Below are 15,428 nucleotides of genomic sequence, written 5' to 3' on the forward strand. Positions count from 1 at the left end.
GGTGTTGATAGACCGGGAGCCAGTGTAGGTCGGCGCGCACAGGGGTGATGGGTGAACTGGACTTGGTGCAAGTTAGAAAAGGGGCAGCAGAATTTTGGATGATCTCAAGCTTATGGAGGTTGCTTCTGTTTCCGACGGTGCTTCTGGTGGGGGGGGGGGGGGGAAGAAAACAATTTGAATGCTTAATATGTATAGGTACAACCTATTGGAGGTAGGTTTGAACCCACAGTTACTTCCCTTCCCACCTTGCCCCATGTACTGAGGCGTTTGCCTTAAAAAAAAAACGGCATGAGAGAAGGCTATACAACCAGTTGACATTCATCCCTTAGTGAGTTAACTGTCCCATCACATCATCTTGATTATCTGACGTAATGGTGGTGCCGTTATCCCTGTGCATGATGGGAATTTGAAATGACACGAACAAGGCAAGAGCTCTTCAGGATGAGTGAAAGAATATACAGATCACTTTCATTCTGTTTCTTCTCACATCTTTTGTTGACCTATTAAGCTGACAAGCGATTTAATAAGAGAACCTAAGGAGAGCCCTGGGCAACAGGGATTGGAGGGCGTGCCGTCAGTTGGGAGTGAATACTGGAAGAAAAGGACTTGAGCACCAGCAAAGGTACATGGGAAGCAGTTAGGATAAAGCTCTTGCATATAATGACACTACTGCTTCCAACACTGTACTCTGCTGGTCTTCTAACCCCTGCAAACATTTTTGCAGATAAGATGTCAAACCAATAATGAGAGTAAGGATAATTGAGGCTTCGTGGTGTTTGTATTTTGAATAACTTCAATGTTTCTTTTACTTGATAAATTATTCTAATATTCATCACTTTCTGATACCTGTCCTAAATTAATATTTAACTGGTTCCTCTTGATGTCCCCTCGTTCTGCTTGGTTTGAAGTAGGAATCTAGCTTTACCTTATCACAATATGTTGAATGCTTCAATGACCTCAGCTGTGGGGAGGTGCCAAATGGTGTGCCATAGGAAAGAATGAAAAATTGGAGGGAAATTTGTCTGGTTACTTATGCTCTTCACAACTAGTTAAGCATTGTTCCTGGTTTTGGGGTGGGGGGTGGGTGGTGGTGGGACTAGGAGCAGATTAGCAAGGTAAATGCATAGAATGGCTGTGGATGGTGACTTCTGTATGTATTTTCACAAGTTACTATCACTTTAATGGTTCCGTTGTCCCACTCGTCTGCTTCTATATGCTACTTGGTAGAGAGAATCTGGCTTTAATCGATGGCCTGCTTTCCCTCCCTTTGACATTTAGGTCAAAGTTGCAGGAGAAACGATCAACTAACATCAAACACAGGCTCAGCCAGCCGGTGAGTGACTCCACTGAATCGACAAGAGATTGACATCCTTTTATTGCGCCAAGTTGCTGATTCTAAAGTTGTCACTCATTTTGCAACTGTGCTGGCTGAGAACTCTGGTCACGTCCTGTTCTCAGTGAAAATCCAAGTGAAATTTTTCTGTTTGTTCCACTCGAGTCTTGCAATATTGACCCAAAGGCAGGATTTCAGCAAAAAGGCGCCAGCAGCGTATTGGGAAGGAGAGGATAGAGAAGTAAATGTGCCACAGGCAGGCACTTTATCAATAGGAAATTTTATTGAACATGGCACTAAAATTTCATCTTTAAACCAGCCCCAAGGGTGGCTAAAATTTAGTACCTAATTAAAGTTTTGCATTCTTGAGGTTAAGATAATGCACTGCTGTATGTTATTTGAAACCTTTTTTTGTATTTGTCCAGGGGATCCCTTACATTGGGAGTCTCGACATCAGCAAGATTGCCTTGTGCCCAATTAAGGTGCAAAATAATGGATGTTTGGTGTGAGTCTAATTGAGGGATTCCAATAGTTTATAGATGTAATAATAGATACCTGGCAGAAACTACAAGACTCCGTTCTCACCAGATGTGCCATAAACCAGCCCAGAAAGACTTTGATGGCTAATTATTTGTGCCCTAGCTTTATATATAAAAATATATACCTGCACTTCTAATTTAATGAGCATGGTTTTGTTCATTTGTTGTTTTTGCTGATCAGCAAATGTTGCTGTATCAATTCTACACAGAAGGATGATCATGCAAAGTTTGGGTATTTAATCAACAATTTACAACTAGGGAATGTGACTTGTGTATTTAACAAAACTCAAATTATAACAGCATTAGAAATGGGGGTTTTCTCCCCTGTCCTCTACTCTGAAGGTACTGATACTTGCTTTGTTCCATCAGTGTCAATAGCTCCCCAGCACTTTGCCAAATGGCCATTCTTCATATGGTGTCTTAAGTAGGTGTGCACTTGTTTTTTTTTGGCGGGGTGGTGGGTGTTTGGGTAGGGGTGCATTGCAGCTGAGCTTGTTTCCTTATGTATCCTTTTTAGCAGGTGTTACTGGATAGCCATTTAGGAATAGGAGCCCTGGCTGCCACTTTCTTTCTTCTCCCCTTCCCTATCCATAGCAGAATTCAAGTTAACTAGGGGGTCATTGTAACCCTTGTCCTACAAAGTCCTAATGTAACTCATGTCCTACAAAGCTAATGTGTTCGGAATACTCAGCAATCCAGGAGGCTATTGTTTGCTGAGCATCCCCTCCTAGCCCTTATACTGGGCAGAATGATGTCCCTAAAATGAATATACTATGTGGGGAGAACTGGTCAGTGGGATTAATTTTATATTGCTCTAACAGCATAGATATGATGGGCTGATTGGTCTTCTTTGCTATAGGCTTATATTTTATGTTTGCTTCCAATCGGCATTCCTCAGATGGTTTTTGCTGACTAGTGGGCATATTCGGTTATCTGGAAGGGCAGAATAAGCTACCCATCACAGGAGGGCTCACATTCCCAAACTGCTCTCACTACTGGTGGCACAAGCCCAGGCAAGAGTAGTATGGACAGAGGCCTCACCAGATCATCTGGGTGCTATGGGGCAAGAGAGCTGCTACCCCCCTCCCCATTGTGTTCTGAAATCCTCAGCAATGGGGGTCTCTGCATTCAAAATCTTGTGCAGTAGTGCACTGATGCCTTGTTAACTGGGTATTACCTTCACCAATGACACTTTGGCGGAAAATAAGTTGCGGGAAATTACTGGTTTTTCACTGAAGGAAGGGAATAGATTTCTAATTGCAGTTGAGGTGAACATCGTTGGAATAAAGTCTTGAGTGAAAAGGATCCTTCTCCCATTACAGGTTGTTGTGTATTCATTATCTTGCTTGTTGGAGTTGGAAACAAGGGTTATATCTAAGTCTAGCGATTACGACAATTATATTTGCACAACTCGTTACCGCTGTCTGTTTAACCCTATTATGGTAGGAAATGTCCCAAAAAAGAAATTGTTGGTTGCACTTAATTACCAGAGTGTTAAAATCAAACCTTTAATGTGCAGTTGATTCCAAAAAGTGTATAACTGGTATGAGTGAAATTCTTCCTGAAACTGTCTGTTGAAAATTTGACTGTACAGTCATGTACAGGATGAACATTTGGAATGACCTTACCGGGGAAGACAGTGAAATTAAAGGCATTAGGGTTGTTAGAGATGCATTTGTATGCTGAGCTGGGAGAGTTGGAATAAGAGAGTGAATGGCTTTTTGACTTTTATGTTCTTAATAACTGAGCACCTATCTGATCCAGGTTTAATTTGATGTGCTGAGCCATATTTCACTCATAGAATTCCTGTTCCTGAGGAATAACATCCCCCACACCCCTCTGAATTTTAGGTTAATAGTTCACGTGATCAGTTATTTGCCAAATCTGACAGGTTGGAAATCTAATTGCTTTTGAGCAATATTTTGATAGAATTTCAAGAACTAAAATTACTAAATTCTTGATTTTCTGATGTTTTTGGGTATATTGACTTGTTGAATGATTTGAGATCTATGGCTGAGGCTTGTAGACTTACAGAAAAAGCAAAATTTAAAAATTGGATTTGAAGAAATGATCTGGATTCATGACTGAAGATGCTCCAATCACTTGGTGAGTTAACCACCTCTAACATGAAGTCCAAAAGATGGCAGCTTCGACAGTGCAGTGCTCCCTCAGTACTGCACTGTAGTGTCAGCTGAGATTATGTGCTCAGGTCCTAGAGTGGGGATTTGAACCCACAAATGTCTGACTCAAAGGTTAGAATGCTATCCAGCGAGCCACAGCTAACAGCTGGAGAATTGGAGTTGAAATGCAGACTTTGGAGGAGCAGCAGCAATAACAGATATTGGGAATAAGTATACATGCCTAACAGTTGAAGTGCTACCAGGTACTACCTGTGCTTGACATCAAGAGGTGACGAAATTGTGATGTAAAGTATGTGACTCAAACAGGAGATGCAACACTGGAAGAAAATTTTTTAATAGATTACTAGCCAGTCTCCTATGGTGCTGCTCATGGTAAGTCACAATATACTGTCTTGTAACAGTAGGGGTTTATCAACAAAATGTGACAGGGAATTTGTTACAGGAAATATGTGCAACACAGAAAATTGCAGGCTGTACAAGGGACTTCAAAGGGTAGATTTTCCTGGTCCTGTACCTGGGGCTAATGGGCTGCCGATGAATGAGACGTTAAACTGAGGCCCCGTCTGCCCCCACGGGTGCACGTTAAAGATCCCATGGCACCATTTGAAGGAGGGCTGGGGAGTTCTCCCTGTGTCCTGGCCAATATTTATCATGTGATGAAATCTCCCAAAATATACCCAATCAGAGTTGGCAACCCTGGTCAGGTCTCTTCTCCGATCACGTGAAATTCAACAAGGCCCTAGCCAGATCCCTCCCTGCATCTACCACCTGGGCCAACCACACCAAAGTGGATCCACCCTGCAGTTAAAGACTGGGAACCAGTTGCAAAAACACTGAATTGAATGTTTACAGAGATCTTTCAGAAAGCTACAAACCAGTGTTGCCAGATCCACCCCTTCTCCCTCTCCACAGGCTATATCAGGCCCATGTCCTCCTGTTCTTCTCACTGAACAGTCCAAGAACCCAGCAGTGAGCCAATGCCTAAATTCCAGCTCCCAGTTCTACCAAATCTCAGGATGCCCCTCCAAAGTTGTCCCATATCACAAATTCCAGAACTCATCCACAGCCCACATGTTAGTAAAGCTCAGGGTGCTTCCAACCCTTCCCAAATGCAGCTAAACCCCTTCCCCTCACCAGAAATGCTAATTACCAGATACCCACCTCCAACTGGTATATCTTGCATACTATCTTGTGTATCCTCGGCTTTAAAATGGTAAGGAATAAAAATTAAATGCACACAAAGGAATATATATAGTATAAAGAACATTTTAACAGAATAATGGGCAGAGCAGTGGAATTCAATCTTCGCAGCACTGGCAAAAATCACAAAATATCATGCAACAAAAATGGAATTTCCGATATTCAATCACTACGTAAGTGGCCCTGATGTTATGCATAATACCCCTAATGTTATAGGCCCATCGCCACCTTCTCAAGGCAACTAGGGATGGGCAGCAAATGCTGGCCTTGCCAGCAACGCCCACATCCAGAGAACGAATTTTAAAAGTACAACAGCAAATCAGCAGACTCACCATGTGCATTGCCACATTGGTCTGCTAATTATTCCCCCCCTCTATGGCCTCTTACACCTTAACAGGCATCAATACTAAAAACAATAAAAAGCTTCTTGAAAGGTTCTGTTTGGTTCAGAACCATTCAAGCTGTGGTATGTAAGCAACTTTGAACCTTTTATTTACACATTGCCCGTAGAACTTCACAGAAAATAAAGCATCAGGAAAAGCTCAAGGGTGGAACTGGACATGTAGATCATAAGCATTTGACTTTGCAGCAAATTAACAGTTTTACTTTTTCATGAGAATTCATCTTATAAAACAAAAATCAAAACACTTAAGATGCTGAAACTGAAACCGAAAGCACTGAAGATGCTCAGCAGGCCAGGCAGCATTTGTCAAGAGAACACATCAGTCAATGTTTCGGGTGTAGAACCCTTCCTCACGACTGGAAGATATTACAGATGAACGCATTTAAAAAGGAACAGAACTGGTGGGGGTGGGGGGGGGGGGGGGTGAAAAAACACAATGACTGCACACACTGGAAAAGAAATAGACTGACCTGTAAAATGGCAAAACTGATCTGCGCAGGAGACTAAAGGAGACATGATGAAAGAAATCAAATAAAAAGACATTTGCAAGGCAAGGAGTGTGAGAACTGCTATGGGGGATAGGTATGTAGAATGGGAAGCATGAAGAACTGGCCAAGCAGAGCAGACTCCAATGATCCAGGAGTTTGGTGGAAGAAAAAAAGTTGATGCCGAGGGTACAGATTACCCCACCAACAGAGTGTTGGTACCTAGCCAAGCTCCAATCCATTCCCATCCCACATCCCCAGAGACACCGGCACACCAATGCTAACTGGTCTAATGAGGATTGGTCAGAGAAACATTCTCCTGATAATTTTTGTTAGTGCAAAGAATTTTAAATTTAAAATAATTTGAAGCAATGTAAATCACAGAGCAAAGAGAATTTGGAGTTAGAAACAATGAATTATTAGATAATATAAATTAAGCAACATTGAATTGGGAGTGGACTGTGGAGGACTTTCTGCTCAATGGAATCAGAATTATAAATCTCCACATCTCAAACGGCAAAACCCTGCCCATGTAGAGTTGAAGAGAATGTACACCACAATGTTAGTGACACGGGAGGTATTTCAGCTCTATTTCATGGGCACTCGCCTGAAATAATTTAACAATCACCCACTGATTTTTGTACCATTGAGACCAGTTCACTAACTCACTCCACATCTGTTAAATGAATACCCCTGCTAACTGCATAACTCGCTTTGTTAAATGAGGTATGAAAATGATATTAGTAAGGATACACAAGAATTAAATAATCCATCTAGTCTCTGTAAGGGGCATCTCAGTAGTGCAGTCCTGCTGAAGCTTTTGTTTTGTAAATATAAAGCACAGGCAGGAGGGGCACAATACATCTCCATCTATGATTAAGGATTGTTGGTTCTTTGCTAAGGATGGATTTTTGATTTAAGCTACACGTTTTAATATGAAGTCTCACTCATATTTTACAGGTTAATTTGCAAAGGTACATTTCTCATGCGCCCCCCCCCCCCCCCAAACCAAAAAAAATTATTTGAGAGTTTAAGCAATAGGGGGACCAGGTGTCTCAATGGGGCCTCATTAAAATAAACCATTGAAATTACTATCCATAACAGTCAGGGTCAATAGAAGAATCGTTACCACATTTTAGACACTTCCAATAAGTGTTAGTCAGTTGACTGGCAGCTCACCTGGGCTGTCTTAAGGACCCAGAAAGCTAGGAAGGATCAGAGGTTGAGCCCTTGACTTCCAATACAGAAAGGGAACAAAACAACAGAAACACTGGTTCAGGGTCAGTTGGTGATGTCTCAAGAGGGACAGGTAAAGGACTATCTTGAGAGCTGACCAGATCCATGATCTACATCCCAGGGTTTTGAAAGAGGTGGCATGGGGGTGGTGGGGTGGGGGGCTATAGAGATAGTGGATGCATTGGTTGTCATCTTCCAAAATTCTATAGATTCTGTAATGGTTCCTGCAGAGTCAACATGGATTTATGAAAGGGAAATCATGTTTGACAAACCTATTCGAGTTCTTTGAGGATGTAACTAGTAGAATAGATAAGGGGGAACCAGTGGACGTGGTGTATTTGGATAAGGTCCCACACAGGAGGTTGGTGAACAAAGTTAGAGCACATGGAATTGGGGGTAATATCCTGGCATGGATTGAGAATTGGTTAACAGACAGAAAACAGAGTAGGAATAAGCAGGTCTTTTTCAGGTTGGCAGACTGTGACTAGTGGGGTACCACAGGGATGGGTACTTGGGCCCCAATCTATATCAGCAATTTGGATGAGGGTACCAAATGTAATATTTCCAAGTTTGCTGATGACACAAAACTAGGTGGGGATGAGAGTTGTGAGGAGGATGCAAAGAGGCTTCAAGGGGATATAGACAGGCTCAGTGAGTGGGCAAGAACATGGCAGATGGAATATAATGTGGAAAAATGTGAAGTTATCCACTTTGGTAGGAAAAACAGAAATGCAGAGTATTTTTTAAATGATAAGATATTGGGAAATGTGGATGTACAAAGGGACCTGGATGTCCTCGTACATGAGTCACTGAAAGCTAACATGCAGGTGCAGCAAGCAATTAGGAAGGCACATGGTATGTTGGCCTTTATTACAAGAGGATTTGAGTACAGGAGTAAAGATGTCTTACTGCAATTTATATAGGGTCTTGGTGAGACCGCACCTGGAGTATTGTGTACAATTTTGGTCTCCTTACCTAAGAGAGGATATACTTGCCATAGTGGGAGTGCAACGACTGTTCACCAGAATGATTCCTGGGATGGCGGGATTGTCGTATAAGGAGAGATTGAGTAGACTAGGCCTGTAGGCCTGAGTTTAGAAGAATGAGAGATGATCTCATTTGAAACAAGGATCTCATTGGATCAACAAGGTCATCTATGTGCGGAACCACAAGAGATGGGTGAGATTCTGAATGAATATTTCACATCGGTATTTACGGTTGAGAAAGGCATGGATGTTAGGGAACTTGGGGGAAATAAATAGTGATGTCTTGAGGAGTGTACATATTACAGAGAGGGAGGTGCTGGAAGTCTTAACGCGCATCAAGGTAGATAAGTCTCCGGGACCTGATGAAATGTATCCCAGGACGTTATGGGAGGTTAGGGAGGAAATTGCGGGTCCCCGAGCAGAGATATTTGAATCATCGACAGCTACAGGTAAGGTGCCTGAAGATTCGAGGGTAGCAAATGTTGTGCCTTTGTTTAAGAAGGTCGGCAGGGAAAAGCCTGGGAACTACAGACCGGTGAGCCTGACATCTGTAGTGGGTAAGTTGTTAGAGGGTATTCTGAGGGACAGGATCTACAGGCATTTGGAGAGGCAGGGTCTGATTAGGAACAGTCAGCATGGTTTTGTGAGAGGAAAATCATGTCTCACGAATTTGATTGAGTTTTTTGAAGGGGTAACCAAGAAGATAGATGAGGGCTGTGCAGTAGACGTGGTCTACATGGACTTTAGCAAAGCCTTTGACAAGGTACCGCATGGTAGGTTGTTACATAAGGTTAAATCTCACGGGATCCAAGGTGAGGTAGCCAATTGGATACAAAATTGGATTGACGACAGAAGACAGAGGGTGGTTGTAGAGGGTTGTTTTTCAGACTGGAGGCCTGTGACCAGCGGTGTGCCTCAGGGATTTGTGCTGGGTCCGCTGTTATTTGTTATTTATATTAATGATTTGGATGAGAATTTAGGAGGAATGGTTCGTAAGTTTGCAGATGACACCAAGATTGGTGGCATTGTGGACAGTGAAGAAGGTTATCTAGGATTGCAACGGGATCTTGATAAATTGGGCCAGTGGAGTTTAATTTAATAAATGTGAGGTGATGCATTTTAGGTAGATCGAATCGGGCCAGGACCTACTCCATTAATGGTAGGGCTTTGGGGAGAGTTATAGAACAAAGAGATCTAGGAGTACAGGTTCATAGCTCCTTGAAAGTGGAGTCACAGGTGGATAGGGTGGTGAAGAAGGCATTCGGCATGCTTGGTTTCATTGGTCAGAACATTGAATACAGGAGTTGGGATGTCTTGTTGAAGTTGTACAAGACATTAGTAAGGCCACACTTGGAATACTGTGTACAGTTCTGGTCACCCTACTATAGAAAGGATATTATTAAACTAGAAAGAGTGCAGAAAAGATTTACTAGGATGCTACCGGGACTTGATGGTTTGACTTATAGGGAGAGGTTGGATAGGCTGAGACTTTTTTCCCTGGAGAGTAGGAGGTTAAGGGGTGATCTTATAGAAGTCTATAAAATAATGAGGGGCATAGATAAGGTAGATAGTCAAAATCTTTTCCCAAAGGTAGGGGAGTCTATAACGAGGGGGCATAGATTTAAGGTGAGAGGGGAGAGATACAAAAGGGTCCAGAGGGGCAATTTTTTCACTCAAAGGGTGGTGAGTGTCTGGAACGAGCTGCCAGAGTCCGTAGTAGAGGCGGGTACAATTTTGTCTTTTAAAAAGCATTTGGACAGTTACATGGGTAAGATGGGTATAGAGGGATATGGGCCAAGTGCAGGCAATTGGGACTAGCTTAGTGGTATAAACTGGGCGACATGGACATGTTGGGCCGAAGGGCCTGTTTCCATGTTGTAAACTTCTATGATTCTATGAAACATACAGAATTCTTACAGGGTAGATGCAGGGAGGATGTTTCCCCTGGCTGGAGAGTCTAGAACCAGGGATCACAGTCTCAGAATAAACGGTAGACCATTTAGGACCGAGATGAAGAGAAATTTCTTCTGAGGGTGGTGATCTTTAGAATTCACTACCCCAGAGGGCTGTGGAGGCTCAGTCATTGAGTACATTCAAAACAGAGATCGATAGATTTGTAGATATTAAAGGCATCAAGGGGTATGGGGATGGTGCAGGAAAATGGCATTGAGGTGGAAGATCAGCCATGATCTTGAATGGCGGAGCAGGCTCAAGGGGCCGGATGGCCTACTCCTGCTCCTCTCCTTGTATTCAGACTTGGAGCAAGCCTACGATCTGAGTCAGTGACAGTGTTCACTAAAAGAAAAAGTTTTACTTAGCCCACTAACAGGGATAGTGTAGCATATTTTCTTGAAATTAAGTTACAATGAGGTGCAATTTGTTGAAATGGTTACTCTATGTTCACCTAGCAGACAGTAAAATAAAGCCACTTAACAATACATATCTGGCCTCATAGAATCAGAGAGAGGTTACAGCTCAGAAGGAGGCCATTCGGCCCACCGAGTCTGTGCCGGCTCTATGCAAGAGCAATTCAGCTAGTCCCACTCCCCTGCCCTATCCCTGTCGCCCTGCAAATTTTTTCCTTTCAGGTACTTACCCACTTCCCTCTTGAAGGCCATGTTTGAATCTGTCTCCACCACCTCCTCGGGCAGTGCATTCCAGATCCTAACCACTTGCTGTGTTTAAAAAAATGTTTTTCCTCATGTCACCTTTGGTTCTTTTGCCAGTCATCTTAAATCTATGTCCTCTGGTTCTTGACCCTTCTGCCAATGGAAACAGGTTCTCTACCTACTCTGCCTAGACACTTCATTGATTTTGAATACCTCTATCAAATCTCCTCGCAACCGTCTGTTCCAAGGAGAACAACCCCAGTTTCTCCAGTCTATCCATGTAACTAAAGTCCCTCATCCCTGGAATCATTCTAGTAAATCTCTTCTGCACCCTTCACATCTTTCCTAAAGTGTGGTGCCCACAACGGGACACAATACTCCAGTTATGGCCGAACCAGTGTTTTATAAAGGTGGTTCATGATTTCCATACTTTTGTACTCTGTGCCTTTATTTATAAAGCCCAGGATCCTGAATGCTTTTTTAACTGCTTTCTCAACCTGTCCTGCCACCTTCAACGATTTGTGCACATATGCCCCCAGATCTCTGTTCCTGTACCCCTTTTCGAGTTGTGCTGTCTAGTTTATATTGCCTCTCCTTGTTCTTCCTACGGAAATGTATAACTTTGCATTTTTCTGCGTTAAATTTCATCTGCCATGTGTCCGCCCATGCCACCAGCCTGTCTATCCTCCTGAAGTCTATCACTATCCTGCTCACTGTTTACTACCCTTCCAAGTTTTGTATCATTTGCAAATTTTGAAATTGTGCCCTGTACACCCAAGTCCAAGTCATTAATATATATCAAGAAAAGCAGTGGTCCCAGCACCGACCCCTGGGGAGCACCACTGTACATTCTGGTGAATCTATGCTGCACTCCTTCCAAGGCCAATATATTGTTTAAGTACTCGATCCATCCTTTTTTTGGTCCACAATGTGTGATCTCACTTACCTACATTGAAATCTGTCTGCTACTGTTTTGCCCACTCACTTAATCTATCAATGTCTCTTTGTAATTTTATGCACCTGTCTAATTGCTTGCTATGCCACCAGTCTTTGTGTCATTGGCAAACTTGGACATATGGCTCTCTATTATGTTATCTAAGTCATGAATAAATATTGTGAATAGTTGAGGCTCCAGCACAGATCCTCGTGGGACACCACCAGTCACTGCCTTCCAATTTGAATACATATCCATTATCCCTGCTCTCTGGCTTCTACCACCTAACCAATCTCCTAACCATGTCAATAACTTGCTTTCAATTCCATGAGCTTTTGACTTTAGCTCTTATATGGAATTATATTAAATGCCTTCTGGAAGTACATACAAACTACATCCATAGCCATCCCCATGTCAACTACTTTAGTTACTTCCTCAAAAAATTCAATTATGTTTGTTAGACATGACCTACCCTTTACAAATCCATGTTGGCTGTCTCTAATCAGCTCAAATTTCTCTAAGTGCTCAGTCACTCTGTCCTTAATTATAGATTCTAATAACTGCCCCACAACAGATGTTCTAGATGAACAGGCCTAGAATTTCCTTCTCTCTCTTTCTCTCATAATGGAATTACATTTGCAATTTTCCAATCTAAAGGGACAGTGGCTGAATTGGAAGGTTATGGATAAAGCATCTTGGTAAGACCAGGAAAATCTACCGCCTTATATAATATTGCATATCTATATCTTATACTGTTTTCCAGGACCATGTGTTAGATGCATGTTCTCTGGCGCAGGCTTCCCAGCGATGCATATTCTGTTATGCATCCTTTTCACAAGATCTATGCTTTCTGTGTTGTCCTATTACTCCCCAGGTGTGAGAATTTTACTGGTGTTATCCCTTTGTTCCCCACATCATGATCAGCATCTGTACCAGCTAAATCAGTGTCTGTGGTCATGTTCAAGATTATGCCAAAAAAATTGGACTTGTTTTCTTTTGAGTTGGTGTGTTCCATCCTGTGAATTTACCTTTTTAATTTGGATATTTTCATAAACTTGTAAAATATATCCCGGCAGCTACTTCTAAATAATGTTGTCTGGTCTGCCTCCAGGTTTAATTGTGGTCTCAATTGCACAGGATTGCTATTTTCAGTGCAGGTGAATGAATGGATACTGACGTGCTTCATCGTATTTAATGAACAGACATGGAGAATGGTGCAGAAGATGTACTAGCGCACTGAGCCAGAGGGTGGCAGGATAAGGACTGGCACCTGCGAAACTAGATCTCTGAAATGCCGCTTCTTTTCTTTCTCATTCCTCCCCATTCCCCTTTCTTTTCTTCTCCTACCTTCCTTCCCCTCCACCCTTGCAAAATAGGAGTGTGTTTTACACAGTCTCACTGAAGTACACTTCCTAGCAGGAGGTTTGAAAGTGGCTTTAGCGGAGGCTGTTTCCCACCCTCTTGGTTGGACAGTTTGTAAAGAAAATGAAGTGGCGGAGAGAGACTATTTTTTTCGTGCTCATCAAGTGTGAGACATTAGTGCTGGGGACCTAAACACTTTACAGTTTGGAGACCAAATGTTAGCATTGAGCATTCCTAGGTCAGGTATAGATAGTACAGTTAGATGCAGACTAAAGCTGCCTCTGTACTACCCATCTAGCACTAAATATAGCACTGAGTACCTCTAATCTACTCCAACCATTCCCCATCCCAGAAAAGTGACTCCTGAAGGCGGGCTGTACTTAAAGTAGATAAGTCAGCCGGTACGGATGGGATGCATCCAAGGTTGCTGAGGAAAGTAAGGGTGGAAATTGTGGAGGTACTGGCCATAATCTTAGCATCCTAGATACAAGGATGGTGCCAGGGGACTGGAGAATTGCAAATGTTACACCCTTGTTCAAAAAAGGTGTAAGGATAAACTCAGTAATTACAGGCTAGTCAGTTTAACCTCGGTGGTGGGGAAACTTTTAGAAATGATAATCCGGGACAAAATTAAGTCATTTGGACAAGTGTGGGTTAATTAAGGAAAGCCAGCACGGATTTGTTAAAGGCAAACTGTGTTTAACTAACTTGATTGATTGATTTTTTTTGAAGAGGTAACAGAGGGTTGATGTGGTGTAAATGGACTTCCAAAAGGCATTTGATAAAGTGCCACATAAAAGGCTTGTCAGCAAAGTTGAAGCCCATGGAATAAAAAGGGCAGTGGCAGCATGGATATGAAATTAGTTAAATAGCAGGAAACAATAGTAGTGAACGGTTGTTTTTCGGACTGGAGGAATGTATGCAGTGGTGTTCCCCAGGGGTCAGTACTAGGAGCACTGCTTGATATGTATTAATGACTTGGACTTAGGTGTACAGGGCACAATTTCCAAATTTACAGATGACACAAAACTTGGAAGGGTAGTAAACAGTGAGGAGGATAGTGATAGACTTCAAGAGGACATAGACAGGCTGGTGAAATGGGCAGACAAGTGGCAGATGAAATTCAACGCAGAGAAGTGCAAAGTGATACATTTTGGTAGGAAGAATGAGGAGAGACAACATAAACCAAAGGATACAATTCTAAAGTGGGTGTAGGAACAGAGACCTGGAGGTATATGTGCACAAATCTTTGAAGGTGGTGGGATAGGTTGAGAAATCAGTTTAAAAAAGCATTCAGGATCCTGGACTTTATAAATAGAGGTGTAGAGTATAAAAGCCAAGGTAGTTATGATTAACCTTTTAGAAAACACTGGTTCGGCCACAACTGGAGTATTGTGCCCAATTCTGGGCACCACACTTTAGGAAGGATGTGAAGGCCTTAGAGAGGCTGCAGAAAAGATTTACTAGAATGGTTCCATGGATGAAGGACTTCAGTTACAGGGATAGACTGGAGAAGCTGGGGTTGTTCTCCTTGGAACAGAGACGGTTGAGAGGACATTTGTTCGAGGTATTCAAAATCATGAAGGGTGTCAGTAGAGAGAAATTGTTCCTATTGGCGGAAGGGTCAAGAACCAGAGGCCATAGATTTAAGGTGATTGGCAAAAGAACCAAAGGTAAAATGAGGAAAAACTTTTTTATGCAGTGAGTGGTTATGATCTGGAATGCACTGCCTGAAAGGGTGGTGGAGGTGGATTCAATCGTGGCTTTCAAAAGGGAATTGGATAAGTATTTGAAGGAAAAAAATTTGCAGGGCTACGGGGAAAGAGCAGCGGAATGGGACTAGCTGGATTGCTCTTGCAGAGGGAGCTGGCATGGGCTCGATGGGCCGAATTTCAGCCTCCTATGCTGTAACCATTCTATGGTTCTATTGTACCGATGTATGTCTCCATTTTTTCATACCAGCCATCTTGTGGTCTGACTTGTTTTCTTTCTGGTGCTTAATTCATCCTGAAGGTGAGTGAATAGTAACTTACAATAACTGAATCGCCAGGTTGCATATTCTTCTGTGTAGCTGAGGAGTTTAAACTATGTTGATGTGTGGAGTCTAGTGTCCATCTTATTACACAGAATAAAAGTGCCCGCATGAAGTAAACAAACAAATTGAAATATTTTAAAACACTCAGGAGGCTGGCTTTGAAAT

The 15,428-nt window shown here is 42.4% G+C and overlaps 1 protein-coding gene across 1 annotated transcript in view; it reads left to right on the forward strand.

Annotated features, from left to right (window-relative positions):
- The window catches only part of snd1 (staphylococcal nuclease and tudor domain containing 1), an 813,248-nt gene that overhangs the window by 197,595 nt on the left and 600,225 nt on the right, over positions 1 to 15,428 (forward strand). The gene's annotated exons all lie outside the window — the stretch shown is intronic.

The sequence above is a fragment of the Heptranchias perlo genome, chromosome 24 (assembly GCF_035084215.1).
Source record: "Heptranchias perlo isolate sHepPer1 chromosome 24, sHepPer1.hap1, whole genome shotgun sequence".
In the NCBI taxonomy this organism is placed as follows: domain Eukaryota; kingdom Metazoa; phylum Chordata; class Chondrichthyes; order Hexanchiformes; family Hexanchidae; genus Heptranchias; species Heptranchias perlo.